The sequence below is a fragment of the Microchirus variegatus genome, assembly GCF_963457635.1.
Source record: "Microchirus variegatus genome assembly, chromosome: 21".
In the NCBI taxonomy this organism is placed as follows: Eukaryota; Metazoa; Chordata; class Actinopteri; order Pleuronectiformes; family Soleidae; genus Microchirus; species Microchirus variegatus.
In genome coordinates this window covers 14,480,678-14,494,988 of record NC_139822.1, presented here as the reverse complement: position 1 = coordinate 14,494,988, position 14,311 = coordinate 14,480,678, and the positions used below count along the sequence as shown (strand labels likewise).

The 14,311-nt window shown below is 44.0% G+C and overlaps 1 protein-coding gene across 1 annotated transcript in view; it reads left to right on the top strand.

Annotated features, from left to right (window-relative positions):
• Positions 1-14,311, top strand: part of ralgapa2 (Ral GTPase activating protein catalytic subunit alpha 2) — a gene marked incomplete at both ends in the record, with an annotated part of 76,627 nt that overhangs the window by 56,034 nt on the left and 6,282 nt on the right. The window lies entirely within an intron of this gene.

The following is a 14,311-nucleotide window of genomic DNA, read 5'->3' as shown; positions in this document are numbered from 1 at the left end:
GTGTGTGTGTGTGTGCGTGTGCTTATGTGTACCATGCATCCTGTTTGTGCCTCTGCAACCTCTCCAACAAATAAGGAGGGTTTGTGTTCGCTTTATTTTGCCGTTTTCCAAATTAATGGTAGTGATTTCCTTTAAAATATACGTTTAGTCCAGTATTTATTTCCCACTTTAATTTTATTATATACATACATTTAATATATATATATCAAACGTATAAATATATAATTATATATTTTAGATACACTGTTGTATGATATAAAATAAATCTTAAGGATCAATCAAGGAGTTTTCATGCCAAAATTCTCATACAGTATATGAAATAAGAAGAAATCATGGAGTTTCCAACTAATACAAACACAATAGACTAGTGTAACCCAATGTATGTGTATTTTTAAACTTGACCCCCCCCCCCACCCCACACACACACACCCATATGCCCCTCCCCTCCCCTCCCCTCCTCTCGCCGTCTGTTATGCATTCATGTCTGACATCTGTCTATTTGTAAGCGGCAAAGTGAAAGCAAGCAGGTCTGCTGGTTGTGTGTGGGATTGCTTTTGCCAGCTCTCCTCCCTCCCTCTCCTCCTCATCAGGTAGAATGACATACGCACAAGTGTCTAAACGTTTTATGTATTATTGACAACGGCTTCTTCTAGTTATTTATCTCAACTCTTTTATGTCACTTTGAGTAGGAGCACATCACTTTAATTGTCACAGTTGGCTATCATTTCATTCTAAGAGTCTTAGTAAAGACATTTTATTCACCAACACTTCTACATTGGCGTGACTATTGGATTGGCTGTCACAGATGCTTTTGCTAAATGTCAACGAAATCAAAACGGCTCTAATGGCTATCACGTTAAGGCTTGCTGGTCTGTGTCAGTCACCCGGGATACCTTGACCCCAGTGTCACAACTGGACTAGTACTGACCACACTGCTGTTCAGAAGACAAGTTCATCATGATTGATGTGTGGAGGTGCTGCTGCTGCTGCTGCTGCTGCTGCTGCTTGTAGCTTGGGTGTAAAAAAAAAAACGTTCCGTCTACTTTAAGTGATTAGAATCCAGCGAGCCATTCCATCTGTTACCCCCTAGTCCTGTTTAATTAATGAACTTTCTTTCTCTGCCCCATGGCCAGCCAGCACAACACTAAAGCAAAAGCTGTTAGCCCTCTCAGGTTATCCAAATGCTCCCCTCCACCCCCGCAATGATGCGATCTCATTGATTAGTAATGTTTTATTTGCCCCTCTTTGTCTCCAGTTCTTGAAGAGAGGCTTAATGAGTTTTCCTGGCAAACTGGAGTGCCTGGAATCTGGGGATAAATGGAAATAATTTTTGTTGTTTTTGTTGTTGTTTGTTTATTTGTGGTGGACTTGGCAGAGATGTGAAGCCCCGTGCCCCTGCGTTGTTTGTGTGTGTGCGTATGTGAATGATGATGCATCTTTGTTTGGGTGTGTATGAATGGCACTGAGGCACGATATATTGCATTTAATCCCCGCTGGTCCATTATTCCTCTTGAGAAGCAGGGAATCTGGAACACTCTTTAACAGTTGGCTCTGTCTATTCATCTTGCAACCATCCCTGCAAAAACTCTTGTCCTGTCCTCGTTTTACCACCAAGTATTCTCTCTTCCTTTATGTCCCCTCTTCCTTCCGTGTCTCTTGTTTCAAGGCAGTGGACAGCCCTTTGTCCAGCTGAAGCTGCCCTCTTTTGTTTGTGCGGCCTTTTTTATCCTTGTGCTAATCGCCATGGTCGTGTGCCTGAGTTGGACCCCATATTTCACGCTCGGCTCTCCTTTGTTTGACACACCGCCCCTGATAAGAATCCCAATTCTAGGGCCTCTCTGATATTGAAATCCAACAGCAGCGTAGAAAGAGCCTTCAATCATCCATTATCTGTGCTCCAGTGATTACCATTCAATCTCTCAGGGTCCAGGCTCCTCATCACCGGCCCCAGAGCTGAGGCCGTCCCCTGAAAGAACCTGCATCCCTTAACGCCTGTTCACATTCAAACATATCCATAGATATTTCAGACGCCGTCTTGACACAGCTCCGCACTGAATGCTGCAGGGAAATGTCAGTGAAATGTCACTCTTCATTCTCCACTGGAATCTCTTCGTCTCTGATGTGGCTTTGGGTTTTTGGGTACTCTCATGTGGACACCTTGTGCCATTATTGGGCTTTTTTTTGTCCCTAAATGGCCATTACATTTCATATTCTCTTTGTTTTTTTTCCATCGACTGGCATTGCTCTTTTATATTTTAATAAGCCTGGGTTTCTTTTAATGTCACAGACTTAATTGGGTGTTTTAAGAAGGAATTAGTTGATTATTTATAAGTTGCACATTAATGCCCTTTTAAATGGTTCAAAGGCAGTGTCTGCTCCTCCGCTGGCCTGTGGCCATTGTTCTCTGGCTGGAGGATGTCCTTGTGGCTCGCAGCATTTGCATTTTTGCACTAAACGGAATTTTCTGCATTAACAGACAAGGCAAGGCAAACAAAGCAATAACAAAAACAAAACATTTAAGTATGTGTCACTGTGCGTCGTCTGCCTCTTGTTGCAGGAAGCAGCCTTTGATGTGGTAATATTGATGGTCCATATTTAATTTTCAAGTGGTGGCTGCAGCTGAAAGACGAGCACCGAGACATTTTCCTGAAATCTTTCCGTGTTTTTCCGTTTTGTCGAGCTTTAATAATATTGAGTTAGAGTTTCAACAAAGGAGGAAGTACAGCGCACAGCACATTCTAGTAGTGGAGTCTAATTGTCGTAGCAACTTATGTGCACTTATGCATCTGTGGTATATTTTTGTGTTTTCATCAAATTGACTGCTGTAGTCTCATTGTTGTGGTTGAAATCCACTCATCCAGATACACAACAGCTCTCAGTACCTTTGTTTAATGTAGTGTACACATCTTCATTAGTTATGTATAGCCTCTAATTACTATTGATGAGACTCGCTGATTGGTGTACAAATCTATAGCTTTTGTTATTCTAATGAGCATTATTTACCCTCAGATCTCCAAGCCAGGGGGCTTTGGAATGGGGGCTTTGTGCAGGCAGACATAGCCGGGGCCGCTCTAGCTACACCCACTTGTTTTGTATCTTGTTTTTGTATTGCGCCCCCCCCCCCCCCCCCACACACACACACACACACACTATCACCCGTCTGCTTGGATGTATAGCACTTCCCGCTCCTCCATCTGTTTTTGTCCACCCATAAAAAGGTCCATTATAATCTGCAGGATGCACAGTTGACGTGCCGCAAGCGCCGCTTGAGCCAATCAGGGCAGGGTATCCAACTTGGGCCACAAATCTCTATTTGCTCTAGTCCCCCCCCCCCCCCCTCCCCAAGTTCATTTTGATTATCTGAGCTCTCTGTCTGAGATCTTCAGTTGAACAAGTTTTTATAGCAACATTGCCTCCACCTTCCCTTTTCAGTATAAAAGCCTCCAGATTGAATGGAGCTCAATGCATACCCACTGGATGATGGCAGGCTCCTGATTAACCCTGGAGTGACTCGCTAATGTCATTGAAGGAGGGCCACCTGGCTGTGAGACTGTACAGTCAGCTGCCACTGAAGGGCCAGAATAGGAGACGACCAGGTGTTGGGCTCCGGCCCCCCTAATTGTTGCCATGTAATAGCCTGCTTGACTGCACAATATAGCCTAGGGGCAAGGATTAGGAAAAAGCTGTTGCCAACACAGCAGTCCATTTTCTTTTTTGCCCAAGGTTTTTTGTGTGTATGTGTGTGTCTGTGTGCATGAATATGTGTGTGTGTAAATACATATTGTACGTGAGCCTTTGTCATTCTCCGCTTGACAGTCTACGAGCCGCCCAACAAAGTAACACAGACCTGCAGCGTACCGCTGTAAGTTGGCTTTGAAAAAGAAATGAACTTTCTTCATTTGTCAGAAATTAAGCGTTATTAATAGCTGAATTGTGATTTTTCTGACCTATATTGTGACTATGATTTCAGCTGCAGTATATATTTTTTTTAAAGTCACTATTTATTTCAATGGAAAGATTTAAAAACAAGAAGGAGTATCAACACATGAGATGCCATGGAAGTATTACGTTTACACTCTAATGCAAAAATGAGAATAGTCTCTAATTGTTGTGTATTGCATTTTTAATTGGCAATAAAGGAGAAAAATTGAAAGTTGAACAATTAAATTGGTTTTTAGCTGATTGCGTAGTTTCATACTTTGTATTAGGCCCCAGTATGCGTGAAACTGTTGCAGACACGAGTGCATGACCTGACTCAAACTTCACAAAAACCTTTTGAAATGTTTTTTTTTTTTTACCCTATTAACAACATATTCAGTCGTCATTATGAACCTACTTTTGTCAATATGACATGAGCAAATTGGCGCGGCAGTCCTGGTGTCTGCATATGTAATTTTAACATCTCTTTGTAATGACAATGGCATTGATTGAAATATGCTCAAAATGCAAATATGAGGGCAAATGAGAAACGGCTTCGGTCTCCAGCAACTAACCTTCTCCACTCAGTGCATTCAACCACAGCTGTGATCATATGTAACCTAGCACTAATCATTATCATTCCCGTGAAATGCCTGGCATTTTGCATAAGGCCAGGCAGCCTAATTGGCCCGATGAACCTTTCACAGAGGGGGCAATGGAGGAACAAGAGACTGCATGTCCTGGTGGTGGGGGGGGGGAGTAGACAGTGATGCTTGGCTTTAACACATCACAGTTATTCTGTTGCACATGCCACAAGCATCATTAAAATTGCAAAAGCCTGTGTCCATTTTTGTTTTAATATTTCATCAGTGCTTGTCTGAATAGCGTTATCATAGGGTTAAGATCAGAGCCATTTGGCACGGCCCGCAGTTGGCACGCTCGTCTCGCAATGAATGTGTCAGACTAGTTTTCTCGGTGTATCAAATGCATCAGACTGGGAACCAGTACTGGGCCTTGTGCTGAGTGAAAAAACTATGTGTTTTGTCATTTTTTTCCTCAGACGTCAAACCTTTTATTACATATCAGACAGGAATTTGTATTTATTCAAATGTACCAAAACAAGCTGTGTATCAATCCAGGCTCAGGCAGTTTTAATCATAAGTTAATTATTGGGTTAAGCACACTGAATAAGGTTGAATTATACTTCATACAGTGTATCTTAACATGACAGTCATATCAGGTCAGCTCTGTATCATCACCTCTCAAACGCTGTCTAGTGTCCTGAAGTAGGAGATGGTAGCGTCATTTTTTGGGCACAGTTAGGTGCAATCAGTCTGTCGCCTGATGATGATTATCACACTTGTCATTTTCCTCATGAATGTTGGAAGAAAGGAAAGGTGAAATGCCTTATTGATGGATTTCAATCAAAGTCTTGGCCCCCTTCTCTGTTTCGTCTTTGACTTGTTATTAAAAGTTCAAATTGAGATCAGATAGATCACAGCTGTTGTTCTCTCCGCCTCAGTTCTGAACTATTCAAAAACCAGGAACTGAAGGGGAAAAAAAATATTGCGAATATTCGCGTCGGAGAACTCATAAGGTGCCCACCTTTGTCCTAACCTAATAATGTTTCCAGAAGGCTAAGGCATTCATGTCACTCTGGTCATCATCACAGACAAAGGAGACCTTCAGAGAGAACTCTCACCCTGCCCACTCGAAGCCCTGTATCTGTTAATCTTCATCCCTATCAGCCTTTTGTAGCTCATCTTATTATGACTTTCTGTTAATGCACGGTGGAGGCCTGTGTGACTGTCTGGCTATAATGGGCCTGTGTTTGATTAATCATGTCAATCCATTGTGTTTCACATCTAAGGCTGTTGCGTTAGGACTCATCAATGCAGACCCAGGGTCCTTTGAAAAGGAGATTGGATACAGACTCACCTCATCTGAATACATGGGGCCCAGCTTTGAGAGTGATAAACGAACCGTGCTCCCAACAAATTATGATGTCACCAGGTATCTTGCGACTGTCCTGTTTCTCTGGCGTGTGAGGATGACTTGTTGCTACATCATTTATGTTTTGTGAACTCCGAACAATCGGTGTGTTCAAAAATAGTTTAGGGGTCACCACCTGACTTTGGTGAAGGTGGTGGTCTGAAGATTTGTTGTGGAGCAGAAATCGATTTTTAGTGTCCCTCAGAGGAACAGTGGGCTGCCAGAGACTTAAGAAAATGGGCGACTACTTCCTCCAGTCAGCTCATAAATAACCTGGTCATGCCAGCCAGCCTACATCAGATGTTGTCTATTGCTGTAGCAAACCTGTGTGAAATCACTGATGGGCAGTGATGATGTCACAGGTTAGGAGTGATGTCACGGCCATAACTTCCCATCCTGCTGTCTGAATGCCAGATGGACGACAGAGAGGTGTGGAGGTTGGAGCTTAAAAAGCTCTTGCTGTGGGAAACTCTCCCCTCAGGAGGTGTCATTAACCCAGGATTACTGTTTGACCCAACTCCTTTGGGGGCTCCCAAGTTCCAGTTTCCTGGACCTAATTAGGCTAGTTGTAAAAACTCTCTGAAAGCATCGCGTCCTCTAGAGCATCTGATGATGATGTGTGTCTATGCTTAGCGAGAAAATGGGCACGCAAACACCTCTACTCTTCATAATGCATCTGCAACACATTCAGACATCTTCTGTCCCGCATGTGTCTTCAGGAAAAAAAAAAAGCTGTTTAATGAGACACCAATGTTTGAGTAGCTGCCGTATGAGATGAGAGTGGGACAAACACACACTATACACCTTACTCACTGTTTTCTGTCATACCGACTCTCACTTTATCCGTCTAAATCTGTTGTTCCCTCTCACTCTACCATTATTACTGCCGCTGGCTTTATTGCCACATTCACCTTGTCCCTATCTTCTCTTTCTCCCCATGTCTCTCCATCTAAATGTCTCCGTCTTCCGTACCGTTTTCCCCCATAATCACCTCACACCTCTGAGGGCCTCTGCTGAGACGAGCTTCACACCTCAGCCCTCGCTGTGACAACAGGTACTGCTGGCACTCACCGCCTGGCCTCTCTCCAATCAACACCTGTACGGCTTTGCCCATCTTTCTTCCCTTCATCTTTTCCACTTATCCCTTCCTCCCTTTCTTTCTTTCTTTCTTTCTTTCTTTCTTTCTTTCTTTCTTTCTCCCCCCGATCTATCCCTTGTTTTTGTGTTGCTTCTAATCCAGTTTCCCTGCCTCACTGTCGTTTTTATACCTTTTTATCTCTTCTTCCACAAATGTAATATTTCATCCATATGTAGTCTAATGCCTTTCCTCTATGTCACTGCCTCCTGGAGATGGCACCGTGATTCCCTGATGGTTTGAACACGCACATGTTACACCAGGCTGCACTCATTACCTCCTGTGGTACCCAGAGTAATGACTGGTAGCAGCAGCAGCCTCTGTACATGTCATTTAAAGGTGTGCCTAGTCTGGCTTTGCCACTAATCTTTTTTCAATTATGACACATTTTCCTCTTAGGTCCCAAACTAAGCAGGAGACTTAACAACGTTGGTGTGCATGTGGTACCAGGAGGTGAGGTGTGCTATGCCTCTAAACAAAATAACCATCACATCTGCCTGTTTTTTTTGTTTTTTTTTACTATGGTTACACTGGTACTCGAGCACAACCAAAGCACTTCCCAATCTCTACCTCTTAACAGGCCAATTATGTGACTGCTGGGAGTCAATGGCGCTGTGAGCTCCTCCGAAGGTTCTCTCTCTTCACAAGGTCAAGCTGACGGGCCCAGGTTAATGGGCAGATGTGGGTCTAAGAGAGGAAAGGGTCAAGCACCTAGAGGTTCCCTCCACCTCATCTTCAAACTGTCCCTCTTCACTATTAGAGCCCCCTTTACCATCAGTGCTCATACAAAGCAGTGCAGGAGTTGTTTCTTGACCTGCACAGTAAAATATTTTTTAAAGGCTTTCAGTTTCTCCCTCTCTAGAGGTTGTCACAGCGGCAATTTGATTTGGCAGAGATTTTTGCGCCAGATGCCCTTCCTGATGCAAGCCTCCCATTTATTTGGGCTTGGGACAGAACAAGGAGTACACTGGATGTGGCTGGGGTCAATTTCGAGTGTCCAATTCACAATGAGCAATGGTTAGTTGTGTGTCATCTCTGATGATGATTAAATAAACCTTTATCTAAACCACCTTGTGAAAGCCAGCGTGTATGGGTATCTAGAAATGGTATGACCTTCTGCTTACCTTCTTCCTTTTTCTCCCGTCCAGCTCCAAATTTCTCCATTGGCTATTTTAGTTCATGCTTGCGTCACTGGTACACTCTTTCCAAGGCTCATTGCCCCTGACTTCTCACCCTTTTTCGCCGCCTTTCACTCTCCACCATGTACAGCACAGTGTGTGCAGCACCTAGTTATACAGCTGCAACTCGGTGTCCGATTTCACTACCAGACCGCGCCCCTTTGCTGCTCCACACTCTCCCTCCCTCCTCCTCTCCCAAAATGGCAAAATATTTATTTTTTTAAATATTTGTGGGCTGAAAAAAAATCATTATTAGATTTCAGTTTGCGTTCCTGTACAGATAAGGTCCCTAAGGGAAGCAGGCTTGCAGTTATTCAAAAGTATAAGGCATCATTTCCTTAATACTGGACTGTTCTTTGATTCTGGCGCCTTCAATATCAATGTGGTTTATTAAATTTAAAACCCGTGTTGCCTTCCACGCCACCTCTCTTTTATCCGTTTCTACTATGACAACTCTCTAATTAAGCTAAGAGGGTTGTGAGCTTTTAGCAGCGGGGCATCTTGGACATAAAATCAGTGGGCAGTCATCCTCTCTGCACCCATCATGCAGCTTCTGTGACTTCAGAGTAGATAGAAATGGAGCTCAGATAGTGAAATGTCAGTGGGGAGCATCTAAGACCCCTTCTAATGCTGCTTTCTCTAATCTGGACCTTCGCCCCAACCCTGTGTTATCAACAGATTAACTGCCTGCGTTTCTCTCTATCTGTCCAATTCATTTGTGTTCATCTGTGCGGTCGCTGCAAACTGAGAGTTCAGACTATGAACACAAACCATATTTATACAGCCTTTTGTGGTTTTGTACAAATAAAGTGCAAAACATGTTGAAGTTTCCATTTTCAGAGCAAATGTTTTTTGTCTCATTATTTTCTCAAAATCACTGAATTGATCTTTGGTGAGCTGCAGATTGGCTGTCATACAGAGGGTTGTTTCCTGACCAATGACACTAATACATGTAGGCCACACGGTAAACAAGATGGTTCATACCACACAGCTTTTCACTGGGATGGATTGTCTGCTGCGATGTATTACTTCTCATATAAATTGGTCTATGGTTTAATGTGCATTTCAACACAGTCCAAATCTTAATTCCATATCAGTCCAATCATGCAGTTTGTTTGTTTTTCATGCTCTTCAGGAAGTAAATGTATAACCACAAGCACTTTGATATAAATGATATGAACATCTTTGATCGTGGTTTCAGGCTTCTCCATTAATCGACACTTGGTGGTGATTATGCATTACGACATGTTGCGAGCGTCTAGCACATGTAAATGTGGATGTTAATAATGCAGGTTTTAAAGCTGCAGTACGTAACCTATTGTTGACGTTTGCCATTGTTGTTGTTAGTCTGCTTCCGTTGGGTTTTCCTGAATAGAAATGGCGTCATTTGTACGCTGCGTCCCGAGTGTTTGTGCGTATACAGCATCACTACACTTTTGGTTGGCGATTTGTGTTTTCAGTCGTACTCCAACCTGTTCGCTCCACTAGCACTAGTCCGCGATTGCCTCACTTCCCGTGTGCAGTGCAGGAATTGTGTGAACTCATTTGACAGTGGTTGTAGCAAATAAACAATTTGTTTGTGTTTAGGAGTTACACGCTACAGTTTTAAATGTCACGCTGATTTTGAGAAATGTTTAGGAAAGCTGTGGATGTTAGCTGCTCAGAAGCCACGGTGCATAAATGTCCCTGCTGGCTGTGTGTGTTTTAAAAGCTGTTGGGTGCGTGTCATGGGCCAGTGGTGGCGTGAGGTCTTTGTCAGCAGGGGGACTGAGGAACACAAAGCCTAAGGCAGGATGGTCAGAATGCTTCTCTCCAGAGAGACACCAGTTCAGAGGTCACCACGGGCTCTTTTTGAGTTGGAGGGTGTGTGCTCAGCCCATGTGCCTTCTTATGCGCGAGCACCAATGTGTGAGCATTTGTAAGTGTCTGCTTGCAGAGGGGCGGAGTTGCGCGCGTCACAAAAATGGATCCCAGCGGACGTGCATTTTCAGGACAGGTCCCTGTGGACGGAGAGAGAGAAAAGGGGGCGAGAGGCGATGATGAGGATTGGTGGTGGTTGTCCGTTGGGGTCCAGCAGGGACAGAGCAGCCTGCTAATGAAGAGCCATCTGAGGCCTCCATTCACCTTGAACATGGGCCACTGCAGCTGCCCTGACCTTGGCTTTGATCCACAAAGATGCTTGACCCCCACCATTCCCCCAGAGTCACTTCCCCCCCGCCCACCCCCTTGCCATCTGGACAGCACGCATGCATATGTATACATACGTGCACACGTCCAAAGATGCATATGCATGTGCATGTATGTTGAACACATGCACATTATACGCCTTCACAGGTGTTATGTTTGCAGAGTGTTTTCAGCTGGATTTGTGGCCCTTAAATAGCTAAATGTTTTGTTTCCAGTCGTGTACATACCTTTTTTGTTGTTGAAATTATATAATTCTCCTCTCTTACACCCTCTGTTCTTTCTCCTCCATCATCCTCAATACACCCCAGACTCTACTGTCTTCCATGGCCTCCAGAGCCTTCAGCTGCTTACATTATCCTGAAAGATGGGATTCCTGCTTTCAACTTCTCTCCTCCCCTGCCCTCAAAATGCTCTAGCTCCAACCGTCTCCACATATCAGATGCCTAACTAAAAGTAGTTTCACATTACATCAGATCTGGAAGATTTTTATTTTTTTTTGTCACAACTGTCCCAGTGGTTTGACATTACATTGGTCACTCGCTCTTCTTCCTAATAGGAATGCAGCCGCTTGGAACGTAGCAGGGGTTCCATGGAAATTCCCAAAGTGCTACAACACACTCCTGCCTTGTCTTGCTTGTCCACCCACGTCTGCTGTAAATGACAGTTATGTCACGGGCAACTTGAGTTGCAGTCCTGCAGTCCATCTGTGGAAATGTAGACCTGTCTGCATTTTCCTTTTTATGTTTCAGCCCCATGGTTTTGTGTATTTTTCATATAGAGCAAAATGGAGAGGAGCCTCATTGTGATAAACTAATTGAGTTCATAAAAATGGCTTTCAAAATATGAGCCATTTTAAGTGTTTTTGTATTGCGTGGTTCGCCTTTTCAGAGAAGTTTGATACAAACAAAGCTCTTGATTATCATAGGTATTTTTTTTACTGCCAAAAAGTAGGTCATTGTCACAGGGTTTTGTGTCCATAACATGGACATAGTCTTCTGTTCTGTACGTGTCCCTTGATTTACTTCATGGAGGCAGCAGCAGCATCTGTGCATATGCAGGGGGAACAAGCTGTGCCCATGGCTGAGCAATTAGAGAGGAGCAGAAAGATGCGGGGAGTGCATGAGAGAGAGAGAGAAGGCGAGATTACGCCGCTCTGTGCATCAGGGTCTGATGTCTGTGCAGCAATTTTTTTTTTACCCACAGATAATGTTGTACGTTTACTTAAATTAGCTGATTATGTCTCTCGCTTTCCCTCGTCTCCAAAAGGCCTACTTTTAGGCTCCCTTTTCCCTCGTCTCTTCATAGTTCCACACTATATCTATTTATTTATTTTACTCTTTTTAAGTTTTTTCTCTACCCCCCCTGCCACTATAATCCATTTGTCTTGGGTAGAGGGCAGCGGAAGGAAGTGGTGTTGGAGAGGCGTGTGTCAGAGTCTGAGAGAGCCTCTGCTCCAGCTGGAGTCAATATTTGCTTTAAGAATCTCAATAACAGGCCTGCAGTCATCTGCATCTCTGATAATGGACAGCCATATGGCTCTGTTGACCCACGCTGTGCTGAGGGTCTCTTTCTCTCTCTCTCTCTGCCCCTCCTTGTCTTTCATTTATCGGCTTCCCTTTAACTTCTCTTATTCCTTCGTCTGTATTGCACTTATCATCTTTCTGGGCACATTTTGTTCTTTTTTTTCTTTTTTTTTACGAACACCCGCTCACTGTGTCCATAAAACCCTGGTTATGACCCACCACACAGTGCTGTGACCCAAGTTACCATGGCAGCAGTCTGGGATGCGCGCTCTTTGTCCAACAGTGTTTCCAGCAAGTGACAGAAAACAGGGATTTAACAGTCTGTGCACATGTTTGACAATGTGTCTCTCACTCTGACTGGAAGACTGATACAGAGCCGATGGGGAAGTGCTCTTATGTGCTTAAAGTTATCTCTCAAATGGAGATGTAGGCCTTGTAAAAATGGTCAATTAGGTAAGTTATATTAGTTGACAGCTGTTTTGATCCCTTTAGTTTCTTTACTGTTGCTCCATTCCTCTTTCCCTGTGTGCGTCGGGAAATGCGAGCTTTTATTTTAATGGATTTCCTGTGGTTCCGTCCTCAAAGTGTTTATCCACATCTCAATTTGCAGCAGAATTTACAAAATAGAATAACATCACTAAGCAGAGCAGACTAGCCTAACTTGCTTTTCATAGAGACAAGTGTTTCTGTTTGATAAACATGTTAAATATGCTATTCGTCTCCTTTTCATGTTGTTTTAACGTGTTTTTGCTGTAAAATAGACAATATTCGACTATGCTGACCTGGGTATTCACACCCATTTTGCCTACACATCTTTTGTCTCATTCTACCCTCTGTCCATCTCTGTCTGTTACTGTGAGCAGCTTGGCTATCATACCCTCTGCTGTGTCCCGGCTCAGGTGCCCGTCACCCCCACTTTGCCACGGTTCCCCTCAAAGCCATTGGTCATGGCTGCGTTGGCCCTCACTGTGGCGGCATGTGCCCACAGCAGGCCCTCTTCCCAATCCCTGTCTCGTCGTATCTGTCTAACCCAGACCAGAGCCTCTCAGTCCAGTCCAGCCTATCTCAGCTGAGCCTGGTTCAGCCCTGGCGTCACCAACAGCCCAGTGCCACTCTACCCTGGCAGTCATAATGAGACGACGGGGAAGGGTGGTGTGGGGGGGGGCTAGAGTGTGTTTGAGAGTGTGTTTGTCAAGCAGTTTGTGAGGTGTCATCAATCAGGGAAACATGTCTACACCAGACAGCTGTGAGAATAATCAGACTCATTGTCAAACATGCGCACGCTCTGTTAAATCAGTCTGCTTTACTGTGATTATGCCATCACAGAGACCTTTTTGCTCTAATAGTTCCCCACACCACATTTTACCCAGCACTTGCCTCCCATTCCACAACAGACTTTGCACAATATAGCTATGATAATGATATGATAATGGCCATCAGAATGTTTTCCAGCCTCACCCGGCAGCCATTTTGCTATTTTTATTTATTTTATTTGAGCTTTCCCATTTCAAATCCAACTATCAATCCTGCACGCTGGCTGCCCAGGCTCCAGTCACTGCTTGTCACTCTGAATTTCAAATGGCTCCAATTTTCCCCCTGATGGCACGGAGAAGTGGCAGGCGGCACATCGGGGAGGGTGGTCCTAGACATGCTGCCTGCAGCAGGGGTTCTATTAGAGAGAAGAGAGCGCCGAAAAGAGGGGGCGAGGAGAGGTTCGGAGCATCACGCCAGTAGTGATGTATTCTTTTCTGTTTTTTTGTGATTATTTTGGAGACTGCTGTCTCATTTGGGGCAGTGTGGCATGGTTGATTGTTCCATCTCTGCTTCTGGCTGGGATGCAGATGGTGGAGCAGCCCTGATCACTAACACGCCTCTCGCTCTCCCGTCTCACACTCACAGTCCGGAGTACACCTGCAGTGCAGCACTGAAAAAATTCAATTTGGTTACCATCGCTATGATTTGTTCTTATCTGATCATCTGTGCAATAGAGAAATGTGTGTTTTACACAGTGCAGGCATTTAATTCAGTAATCTAAATACAAGGTCTCATTTGGTCTTAAGATGTTTTTATGTTTTTTTGTATTGGTAGTGGGACATAATTGAAAAAGTTGGTAATATTTTTGATAAATTATCAATTGCCTTTTGCATGCATCATGACACAGATGAGAACAGTGGAACCAATAGAACAGTTGTATGTTTCAGTCAGGAACGCTCCGAGCAGGTGCAACGCTTCATGCTAGCTAACTACACGTGCCAGTCGCTTCGTCCTGGGAAACATGGGAACATTTTAATTAGAAAAAATGGTTATTCAACCAAGATTTTGCTGCATGTCTGATCGTATGTGCCCTCGTATACCAGACGGTGTTTATGAGGCATCAG